Source organism: Cryptomeria japonica, chromosome 10 (genome assembly GCF_030272615.1).
Source record: "Cryptomeria japonica chromosome 10, Sugi_1.0, whole genome shotgun sequence".
Taxonomy (NCBI): Eukaryota; Viridiplantae; Streptophyta; class Pinopsida; order Cupressales; family Cupressaceae; genus Cryptomeria; species Cryptomeria japonica.
Window position 1 is genome coordinate 901071575 of NC_081414.1, and position 13117 is coordinate 901084691.

Sequence of the window (13117 nt, forward strand, 5' to 3'; positions counted from 1 at the left end):
CTCAAAATATGAAAAACAACGCTTAACTGAACAACTTTTCCCAGTTGTTCTATTTGCATTGCTTTTCCAAAAACAGCTTCAGTAGAACCTTTAACTTCAGCAGGCTTCGTCTGTAATTTCTCATGAAAATAATACTCTTCGGCATTCCTCACATGCTTACATTCATTCTTTGTTTTCCATCTTATCACTGATTTTTCAACCCCGTCTATCATTTGTTTTTCATAAACTTTACCCATATGCTTTTCTATGGTGTCAAATTTTAGCTACAACCTAATTTCCTTCTTATTTTTCCAAGTGCAAATCTTACACCTACATTCTATTGGAGGCTCGCCTTCAATTGGATTCTCCACTGGTTCAATGAATGGATACTTTGATGCCCAATTAATTTGAAAATTCCTAACTGACATATCCCACTCCCGATCCTTTTTTGATTGTGGTTCACCATTTTTTGATATGGCTTTTCTTTTCCCCTTTCGTGCCTTATCATCAATGGAATTATCACCCAAGTCGATTATATCATTCTGGCTAACTTGGGTATCTACCAGATAATCTTCTTCAAGATCATCTTGATCTGAGATATCAGGTTTGCCGCCATCTTCAACATGCGGTGCAGGTGGCGAATTTTTTACTTGTACTTGTGATGATGTACCTTCTTGATTTTCACCAGTACCACAATCTTTTCCAATGCCAAAGTACGAAGACAATGTTCTGCTTTTTGTTGGCCTCTCCTGGCCTTCCCCACATTCAGGTTTCCTACCCCTCTTCCTGTTCAACATCTCCAACGAAATAAAGGCTGCCAAAAAAATATCAATTTGGTGAAGACGCAATAATAGACTATAATGTATAATATACCAGTTCAAAAATATGATCGCTCACCTTTAGCCTTTAGGTAACAGGCAGTCGCCAATACAGTCAACAACAATGATTTTCCTTGGTCTGAAACTTCGCTTTTGATCAGAATTCAGAGCCTAGAACCCACCAGATTGTGTTGAGATAGATATGATCTTTGCATGTATTTATACCAATCCTTATATGGTGAATTCTGTGGGAATTTACCAGTATACAAATATTTGGCGAATCTTGTGTAATTATAACACGACTTATGTAATTTTTGAGGTGATTATAGGTCGTCCAAATATGACTTATGTAATTTTCGAGGTGATTATAGGTTGTCCAAATAATAGGCGAATAGCGAATACAATATAGTTGGCGAAAGTCGGGGTGACTGGAGACACACGTCAGCAAGATGTTAGGCGAATTGGGTCCCCCCGAATAACAAATCTTCACATGCCTATGGGCGAATTAAGGTCATCTATTAAGGCAACCTCAGAGAGTGTAGGCAAAATAATTAAATTTACCGTGCATCCACCATATATTGTATTGGTGAAATCATCACATAGAAACATTTAATTGCATAAAACATATGGCAATCAGGCCATGACGTTGACGAAAATTGATAATGTTCTGGCGACATGGCCACCCCCATACGGTACAAAATATTCGCCATTTCCGATAGGGCCGACATGAAAAATTTGTCATTGGTGAATGTTTGCCACTAAAGTAATCGCTGTGGTTTACCAATTTAAGTGACTATACCACTACCGGTTTAGTGTTCATCAAAATACCTGCTCTATACATCAAATCTTGCTTATCCGGTTGAATCTACCAATGTGGTCATGAACATATCTCTAAATAAATATCTCCATCACTCATGTAAAGCCACATCATTCAACTCTTCATCAATCGCATGTACTGGTTGCATGAATGCAACTCTGTCTTTGTTTACCGATTAAGAACCTATTTGTCGGTTCACTAGTAAACTTGTCTTTTGTACTGGTTATACCTTACCAGTTGGCTTCCATGACTTATATGACTACAAAAACATTATTTCCATCAATGACAATATAAGACTTAGTCATCAAACATTAATCTCAATCTCCTCTTCACGTTCACCAATCAATCATTTACCGGTTCAGTCAAGTGCCAACATTCTCCCCCTTTGGCATTGATGGCAACACTTAAGAAAAAAAGTGTCAACTAAGTGTGCAAAACAAAAATTGACTTCATGACATATACTCCCCCTTAGCAATTGTGTGCTATTACAAAAATTTGACTCTCTACTAATTCTCCCTTTACTTTTACATGCAAAATTTTGACTGACTCTTCAACTATTACCCCCCCTTTGACAACAATGCCAAACAAAGAAGTAAAAACATGAAAGATAAATATTTGTTACATCAAAATTGCATAGAATATATATAGATGTAGGAGTTCAAAATGTTTTTACAATGCAATTTTAGAAAAATCATCACTAAAGTGTGATTTCAACTGAGTCAGATCATTATGTCAAGTCTCCAAAATAGTGTCGGTTATCTCCACATGTGTCTTTATCTACCCAGCAAACTCCTCCATGACATCTATGGTACTCATCTCTGGTGTTTCAAGGATGGCTTCAATTCCTTTATAAGCTCTCTGCAAGATTTCCAACTCCGGTATCAACTATGTCTATAATTCCTACAGTGATCTGATCCTCTAACTCATTCATTTTCATAAGCTTTCAGCTTATGCTAAAGTTCAACAATCGATTTTCCAAATTTGATAGCGAAGTCATTGAGGGGCTTGAATGACTCACTAAGAACTTCAAGTTCTTGCTCAGCTTCCTCCTCCTTCTTCTTCAAATCAGTACAAAACAATGAAAATTTAGAAACAGTTGAGAGGATTTTACCTCCGGTCTCAAGTCCTTCTTTCAAATAGTCCTTATTGATAGTAAGAGCAACTTTCCCTTTATCAATTTCAAGCATTAAGTACTTTGTTCTCTTCTTCTTGTAATGCTTCTCAACACTAATATAAGCTACATCCTCAAAAGATTTCATTTGTTCTCTGGCATCATAAACAAGTTGTCCAAGCTTGTCAATAGGAGTGACAAAATTATCGGTATCAATCTCTATTAGGAGACTTGACAAAATCTCAACAACATTTCTTATTGTTTCTACCTCCTTCTGTTGTTCTTTCATCCTCTTCTTCTTGGCCTAGGATTTCATGGCAATTGCAATCTCCATCAACTCAGTTGAGCTCAAATTTTCCATGTTTAGGGGTACTTTGATGCTTATAGCATCATCATCATCTTTATCATCAACAATTTTCTTTTTAGAATCAAGTGACAAAGGTGTCACTTTAGGTTCAGTCTTCTCTGACTTCTTCTCCTCTGTTTCCTCTTTGTCTTATGTTTTCTCCTCTTCCTTTTCCTTTTATTTTTCTTTTGTCTTCTTTTCCTCTTTCTTTTCACTTCCCTTATCCTTTTTAGTTTCTTGTACCGGTGGGGGCTTTGTATCAACAGTTTGAGTAACTACTGGTGGCTCCTCATCTTTCTTTTCTTCTTGTCCCTGTTCTTGTTCATGTTGCTAAGACATTTCAACATCATGTACATTTACATTGTTAGTGGCATTAGCATCATCATTATTATCGGTATAATCATCGTCAGAGATATTCACAAGTTCAATTTGTGTGTTCACCGGTTGATCATCTAGCACAATTTCATCAGGCTTAAAATCAGTTATTTTAACACCTTTCAAAAGATCTTCAGCCTCAAACCTCTTTGGTTCATCTTCCTTAACTTCTTCCTCTTCATCTGGAATCAGACCCAGTACCTTCTTCAAAATTTGTTCAGACTCCTCATGGACTGATTGGGTCTCACCAATTAACATTCTTGCCAACCTTTTCTTTGACCTAAAAGATGACTTTTCCTTAGCAAAAATTTCATCTAGCTCTTCCCTAGTAGCTTCAGGTTGCAAGTTTTTCACAAAATATTCAATAAATTCTCTATCTTGTCTTATGGTTGCTTCCCATCTAGCGTCAATTATATTATACAATGAATTTGGAATTTTCCCTTACAATTCAATTAGGGCCTTGTTGTATTTATTCATCATGTAAACAACTGCATCTTCTATCTGCCTTTGTTCATCCTCACTAAACTTATCATAGAGTTTCTTCACACCAGTCAATACACCATATTATTTAATGTTTATTATTAAATTTTCAAGAGGTGTGAGCTTGATTACCGATTTCTATGGAGATTTCACAGTTAGAGTACCAACACACTTTGACCTTTTGCCGCTAGCCCTTAGGGATTTCTTTTCTCCTTTAGACTTAGTCTCTTCTTCATCAGCATCTACTAGTTTATGTGCTTGTTGCTTTTTCCTTTTACTAGTTTTAATTAGTATAGTAGGTGGTTCAACAATCTTACCTTTTCTCTAGAACTAAATCTTTGATGGTTTCTCCTTCTTTGTTGCTACTGGTTTCTCCTTCTTAAGAGTTGTTGGTTTTTCTTTCTCTATAGCTTTCTTCTTTCCAGCTCTTTTATTTACACCGATGGGGGTACTGGTTGGTACCGACCTGTTAAGTAGCATGTTTTTCTCTTGCTTCGACAATGGCTTCCTTTGTGAATCCTACTTGATCTGCAAATGCTTCAACTTCCTTTCTAACTTTCTTTTCTATTATCGGTCTGTTAAGTTCTGAATGCACTTGAAGGGATTTCTCCTTTTAAATGCCAAAATGTTCTATTTTTGTATCTACCAGTTGGGCAAGCAAATGATCAGCATATGCAATCAAAAGATCTGTGTCCACTTCATATCCCATGGGCATAACCCATGTAGTCTAGGGCACAGCTGCCTCCATCATGCAAGTATATGTATCAACCATAAATCAAATTGTGTTGGCATGCATTTTCTTCTGAAAATCTTTAAAATATCCCCATGAAATCTTGTCAAAACCATTACCCAACATTCTGTTGATATTCTTCATTTGCACCAATGTTGGAGTGTCGTCTATCCATTGGATATCACCAATACCGGGGAAATAATTCTTAAAGTAAAAGAATAGACCAAGAATTAGTTGTCCAAACTTAAACCTCAACCTCTTATCCTTCTTGATGGATTCTAGGTTCAGCATCAGTTGACTCCTCAATGCCTCTGACAAGTCATAGTCAACATCCTCTTTTATCATCCAGTGGGCGGTGTGAATAACAGCAATAGGGATGTTGTTCATCTTGCTAGAGTAATAGATCTAGTAACCGATCACCATAGAAGCATACTTTACTGTCGGATCATTGATATTATTCACCGTCATTGCTCTTCCATCCCATTTAGATCCTATTATATTTTCTACATCATTCTTAGGAATGGATTTGAGTACAAGAACCTCACCAGTGGTACAAAATCCAGTGACTGCGTGAATAGCTTCCTTAGAAATTTTATGTGGTTGGTCAAGCCATATAAACTGGTCATGAATTCTGCTAAGCACATATCTCACAAGTTCATCATAAAAATCATTACTGAAATTTAGGGCATGGTGAAACCCTTTCTCGGTAACCCTTTTGAACTATTCTTTTATCACTCCGTTCTTATCGCACAATGCTTTATACTGATAAAAAATAACAACAATACCAAGATCCTCTAGTTTGCAATGATAAAACAATCTAACATCTTCAACATGTAAGACACCATAAGGAACTCCAAATAGGGCTCCAACAGGATCAATTGCCTCAGACTTAAACTAGTGCCTCTTAAATTTAGGACAGGGTCTATCGGTAATATCAACAAGATGTGGAGTGTCCATCTTCAATGATTCAGAAAGATAAGCAAATAACAAGATTTTTGGATAAATACATTTTATCACTTCTTTACTAGGGTTCCAAACACCAACAAAGCTTTCTCACTGATTGTCAATCGCAAATCACACCAAATCACTTCAAATCTCTACCAATGTTGCAAACACAAACTCTTCTTTGCTCTATTCTCCCTCCGAGTACTCACAAGAATGCAATGTGACAAATAACATTCAAAAAGTTCCTTTTATTTGCCCATTATCTACCGCATTGAATGCCTTTACCGGTAAAACCTTAAAATATCTTATAACACACTATCGGTTCTCATAACACATCAAACCAACCGGTTTGATCACAAAATCACTTCACAATATCATAATACATCAAAGTATGCAGATTCAACATACCTCATGGTCCTTTAGGGGGTTCCATAATAGATCTAACATTAAGCTCCCCCTAAGCTTTTTTAACAGTTTAGTTTGTCGGTGAAGGGTTCTCCACACTAGGTGAAGAAATAGAATCTTCAGATGGTTTGATTTCATTTTTCTCATCATCCTTCTTTTTCCAGATTCTATTCATTTCAGCTCAGGTCTCCTCCACATCAACTTTCTCCTTTCCTTTCTAGTCAACAGATTGATTCACCGGTTGGTTGACCTTAGCCCTACAAAACTTTGCAATATGTCTCGATTTATGACAATTATAAGAAGCCATACCAAATGATCTTCAAGGTCTAGCATTGCCTCTACCAGTCCTTCTTCTGCAATCCATAGCTACATGATCGTAGGTATGACAGATTGTGCAAACCACATTCATCCTCTTTTCCATCTCATAGGGACTAGATTGGTTAGCATAGGGTCTTTGCCAGTTAGGACTTCTTTGGTCATTAAAGGTACTTTGCCAACCACCACTAGACCTTTGACTCATGTGAGGTGCCAGATTATTTGCTCCATACATGCACTCAACAACTCTGTGTCCATGCATGTTGCAAGTGAAACAATAACCATTAAAGGTTCTAAGCTTATATCCTTGATAAGTATTGGGTCTATAACCATTAGCAACATCAGATCTGCTTCTACAAACATTAGCAGTATGTCCTAGCTTATGACAATTGAAACAAACAGGCTTATAGGATTTCTTATCGGTGGGTTTCTAAATCTTAGGCACAGATTTACCTTGTTGCATGTTTTTTTTAGTATTGGAAGGCTCACCTTTCTCAAATGTATTGTAAGCCAATCCAGCTGTATCACCATTCATCCTTTGAGATTGGATTTGTTCATCAAGCATGGTAGAACTTTTGTTAAACTTAGCAAGCTTCTCATTAGCATCAACTAGTTCTTGTGTAAGGTCTTCATTCCTTTTCATAAGAGTCTCTCTAAGAAACATTTCCATATCCAATTTTGCCTTTATCTCTTCTCTTCTTTTTCTTCTTTTTCCTCATGCCAGTGTGCATATAGAGTGTCATTTTCTTGATTTATCTTGAAGATCTCATGTTCTTTCTCTTTTGATCTTGTCTTCTATTGCCCTCCTTGCTTCAAGTTCCTGACTCATCAAATAGTTAGGGCTTCTAGCTCTCTCCTCAAGTTAGTCTTCTCATCATTCAGTTTCTCCACCTCATTAACCAATGCACCTATGTTTGCTTCATCAGAAGAACTGCTCTCATAAACCTCCAACAGTTGTTCGATTATCTCTCTTCTCTTAGAAAGTGAATCTTTATACTTGCCTCTCAATGTTTCTAGGGCTTCCTCAGTTTCTGCAAGTTTATCAGACATCTCTCTATAGCTCATATCCCCCATGTCTACCATAGGAATCCTTCTCAAGTGGTTAAGCCTCAAAGAAGTTTGGCTCTGATACCAATTGATAAACTTATAAGGCACCGAGAGGGGGGGTGAATCAGTGCAAAGAAAAATAAAATGAATTTGATCACCAACTTAAACAACTTAAAACTTAACAAGCATAAGAGGAATATCACCACATAAGCTAATGCCCAATAAAACAAATTCCACATAACACAAGAGATTTATATGTGGAAACCCAAAAGGGAAAAACCATGGTGGGAGTTAATACCCACAAGATTCATTATCTCCAGAATAGAAATCTTGACCGGTTAAGGTCTTACAAATATGCCCTGTTAGGAGCAGACCTGGTTAGGAGTCACCTAGTTAAGGGATTTAAATGATTAGCCCTATTAGGAGCTTTGACCTGTTAGGATCAACCTCACAAGAGGATTTAACACTCTGATATAGAGCTACCTGGTTAACAACTAAAAATAAAACAAAACCTATGTCAGTTTATCGATTTAAGTGATTGTATCACTACCGATTTAGTGTTCATCAGAATACCTACTCTGTACATCAAATCTCGCTTGTACGGTTGAATATGCCAATGCGGTCATGAGCATAGCTCTAAATACCTATCTCCATCACTCACGTAAAACCACATCATTCAACTCTTCATCAATTGCCTATGTCGGTTGCATGAATGCAACTCTATCTTTGTTTACCTATTAAGAACCTATTTGTCGGATCACTAGTAAACTTGTCTTTTGTACCTATTGGCTTCCAAGACTTAGATTGCTACAAAAACATTGTTGCCATTAATGACAACATAAGACTTAGTCATCAAACAAGAATCTCAATATCTTCATCACATTCACCAATCAATCATTTACCGGTTCAGTCAAATGCCAACAACAAAACCCTATATACATCAAAATTCAAATGAATTTACAACATAGATCATCACAGATCTTTACAACTCATTACAGATCATCAAATGGATCATTACAATCAATTACAAATCAATTGCAGCCATTGAATGATCACCGCACCTCGATCTGATACATTTTCAAACCCTTAGCTCATTCCGCTAAGCACTTCGCACATTCCCAAGAAATTCACTCTTTGATTGCGTCAAAGCATCATTCAAACACTTCATGCAGTTTCAACCACATCATCACCAACTTATAAACATAATGTAGTACACCACTGAACTCAAAATCGTTACCGGTTATAAGAATTGAATATTGGTTCTTAAACCCTACAGAAAATACAACAGATCTCATAAAAAATGATTTTCGGTAATCAAAGAATGAGGTGGTTCCAATCAAAGATACATTACAATGGTACAAATACATGTTCCAAAACTCAACACTTGACTCATCACCAATCTCCAGAACCAATCAAAACATTTCCACATTTACCGGTTAAGGTCCTAATTCCTAGTTCACTGTCTTCATTACCGATAAGGCATTTCCGGTAGACCAAAAAGACTTAGATGACAAAATAAATATGAAAAACATAGTTGACATATAGTTTTCCATCAATAACAATGCAAATAACTGATCAAAGTCATCAAGCCAATAATCTCAATCTCTTCATCACTATATCATTACCAATAGTCCTTTATCAATTCATCAACATTCTCCATCAGCATCAATTATGCCAATCATGCCAACAGTATCCAACAAACTTAGTGTCTTTGTCTAAAACTATTCTCTTAGGCAATCCATGTAATCTTACCACCTCCATGAAAAATAGGTCAACAACATGTACTGCATCTGTTGTCTTCTTACAAGGTATGAAATGTGCCATCTTTGAGAATCTATCCACCACCACAAATATAGAATCATTTCCTCTCTGTGTTTTAGGTAGTCCAAGTATGAAATCCATGCTTATGTCTTCCCAAGTTCTCTCTGGAACTGTCAAAGGCTTATACAATTCAACATTCTGACTACCACCTTTTTCTAATTGACAAATCCTACAGCTCTAAACAAATTTCCTAATATCCTTATGAATTTGAGGCCAAAAGTAATTCTCTCTTATCAAGGTTGTTGTCTTGTCTACTCCAAAGTGTCCGGCTAATCCTCCACTATGCTTCTCCTTTATCTGATTTTCTCTCATAGAGCTCCAAGGTATACACAACTAATTTCCTCTAAACAACATCTCATCTTGAATGAAATAATCCAGCCACTTACCCCTATCCACCGCAACAGTTTCTATGCAAGCTCTCCAAGGTTCTGCAAAATCCAGGTCATCCACATAAAAGTTCTCCAATTCCTCAAAACCCAATATGTCTGCTCTCATCTTTGTCAGCAAATTTCTCCCTCTGTTTAGGGCATCAACAACTTTATTTGACTTCCCACTTCTATGCTTCAAAACAAAAGTATAGCTCTGCAAGTTCTCTACCCATCTCATGTGTCTTTGATTCAACTTACCTTGACTATTCAAATATTGCAAAGCTTGATGATCAGTATACAACACAAACTCCTTATTCAGCAAATATTGTCTCCACTTCTTCAAAGCTTGAATTATGGCATAAAATTATTGATCATACACTGAATACCTCCTCCTTGCATCATTCAATTTCTCATTGAAATAAGCTACTGGTCTTCTCTCTTGACTCAACATTGCTCTAATTCCATTCTCACTTGCATCACAATCCACTTGAAATACTACTGAAATCTGGTAAAGCCAACACGAGATTCTCTATCACCTTTTGCTTCAACAATTCAAATCTCCTATTTGCTTTGGTTGTCCACTTGAAATCCTTTCTATCTCCTCCCATTGTTTTTGTCATGGGACTACAAATTGAACTGTAATTTCTGATGAACTTCTGGTAGAAACTAGCCAATCCATGAAATGATCTTACCTCTCCAATGCTTTCCGGTGTAGGCCAATCAACAATTGCTCTTACTTTTCAAGAGCCATCTTCAATTCATCTGCAGATATCACAAATCCCAAGTAAATTAACTCTTCCTTCATGAAACTGCACTTCTTAATGTTTATCGACAACTTCTCTTCTCTCAACCTTTGCAAAACTTGTCTCACAAGTAATAGATGCTCCTCCTTTGTCTTACTGAAATATCAAGATGTAATCCAAGTACACAATAACAAACTAACCCAAAAATTTCTTCAATACCTCATTCATCCATCTCATGAAAGTACTCAGTGCATTAGCCAGTCCAAAAGGCATCACCAACCATTCATACAGTCCTTCATTTGTCTTGAACGTTGTCTTCCACTCATCTCCTTCTCTGAGTTTGATCTGATGGTATCCACTCTTCAAGTCTATTTTTGTATAATATCTGGCTCCACTCAAACAATCCATTATGTCATCCATCCTAGGTAAAGGGAATCAACATTTCACTGTGGTCTTGTTTATTGCTTTGGAATTAGTACACATCCTCCATTCTCCATTCTTCTTAGGTGCTAACACTGTTGGAACTGCACAAGGACTCAAACTCTCTCTGATCAAACATTTCTTCAACAACTCCTGCACTTGTCTATTCAACTCCTCATTCTTTGTCAGTGTCATCCGGTGTGTTACTTTATTAGGCAAACTAGCTCTCGGAATCAGGTCCATGCAATGACAAATGCTTCTCACAAGGGGTAATCCATTAGGTACATTATTTGAAATATGTCTCCATACTCTATCAGCAACTCCTTTATTTCCTCTAGTTGTTCTTCTTCATGCTCCGAATTCTTAGTCTTCTTAGGAATTAAGGTAAAACACATATTCTCATGTCTCATCCCATCTAGGAATTTCCTCACATCAACTAGGCAAATTATAGCATAAGTACAAACTTCACTCTTCACAGGCTCCTCAAAAGGCAACAAGATCTATTTCTCCCCATCAGCCACAATAGTGTATATATTCCTTTCTTCCATCATGCATTGCTTGTCTATCATACTACCAAGGTCTACCCAACAAGATATGACATACAACTATAGGCATAATATCACACAAAATTTCATCATGATAAGCTCCAATCTTCAATTTAACCAAACATTGTTCACTTACTAATACCTTATGCTCATCTTGAATCCATTCTATTTGATAGGGCTTAGGGTGTTTCAATCTCTCCAAATTCAACTTAGTCATCATTTCTTCCAAAACAAGGTTAACAGTACTTCTACTATCAACTATAACTATAAAACACTTACCGACTACTTTGCATTTTGTCTTAAACAAATTCTTCCTCTGCAAGGGCTCTTGTTGTCCTTCAGTATGATATAATGCTCTCCTCATCATCAGCAACTCTCCATCCTCCAATTTGTTACCTGATTCGGTAGGTTCTTCTTCTACCAAGGCTGCTCTTCCATGGTCCTCTATCTTCTTGCATTCAAAAGAACGATGTCCTTCTCCTCCTCATTCAAAGTAGGTTTGTCTAAACACTCTCTTCTCTTGTCTTTTGTCTTCATTTCCATAACCCTCATTCTGGTAACCTTCATTTTCTTTCTTCTGGTAAAAATTGATGTCATCTCTTCGGCAAGAACTACCATCTCAGCTAACTTCCTTGTCTTTATTTTGATCTACACAGGTTCCTCAACCTCTGCTATAGGATCTTCCTCCCTGAAATCTTCTGCATCTACCTCATTGCTTCTGCTCATGTCTTTTATTCAACTTCTCTTTTGCCTTCAAGGCATACTGATAAGCATCTTCAACACTCTACAACTTGATCAAACTAAGCTCATCTTGTATTGACATCTGTAATCCATTCAAATATCAAGCAACTTGTTCAATCTCATCATCGGTGTGTTTGGATCTGATGTTCAGCTTGTAGAATGCTTCAATATACTCCTTCACACTAGATTCTTTCTGCTTTAGGTTTTGCAACTTTCAGAACAAATTCACTTGATAGTCAGCAGGAAAGAACTTCGATTTCAACTCATTAACCATTCACTCCGACGATTTGATCTTTTCTTTACCTCTTCTTTGTCAGTCTACCTGCAAATGTTCCCACCAAAGAGACGCATGACCTTTCAATCTTGTACATGCATATTTCACCTTTCAGTCTTCCGTGGTGTTCTCAAAATCAAAATACTTTTCCATCTTCGTTATCCAATCCATTAATTCATCTAAATCCAACTTGTCATCATAATTCGATGGGGTAAAATGTGGTTTGGTGTTCGCTTTACTCAAAACCCTCAAGAACCTTTCTTCTTCCTGATCGATCGTTGATTGATTTTCTACTGCTTCTCCCACCTCAACTTCTTCTTTGTCATCACTCACATCTTCAACATGTCGACCTCGTCTTTGGGCCTTTTGAACAACTTCTAATCGGGCTGCAATTCCTCTCAACATTTCCATCACAATAGGGTTTGCATTTCCACACGCTCCACCACCTCTAGCATTTCTTCACATCATCTTCACGCAAGTCCTCTATAGTTGCGGGTCGGATCCTCAATTTCGCTACCCCACAACAAAAATCTTATAGGACTTCGCAATCTTCGGAATGAAATCTCGCTCTAATTCCACTTGGTGCAGTCACGGTTAGGAGGGTCCTCAAGGAGAACAATCTGGACCGTGCAGTAGATAAAACACAACACAAACAACACAATGTGACGGAAGCAATGCAAAATTAGATTTATTATATCATAGAAATTGATTAAAAATTGTCGACAACATCCGAGTTCACAGATTCGGCTCACAGGCTTGAGTACAAAACATGCATGTTATGCAACATTCGGCTCAAACAAGGATGTGAGCCAACTCTGGAACTGCTAATCTTCCGAT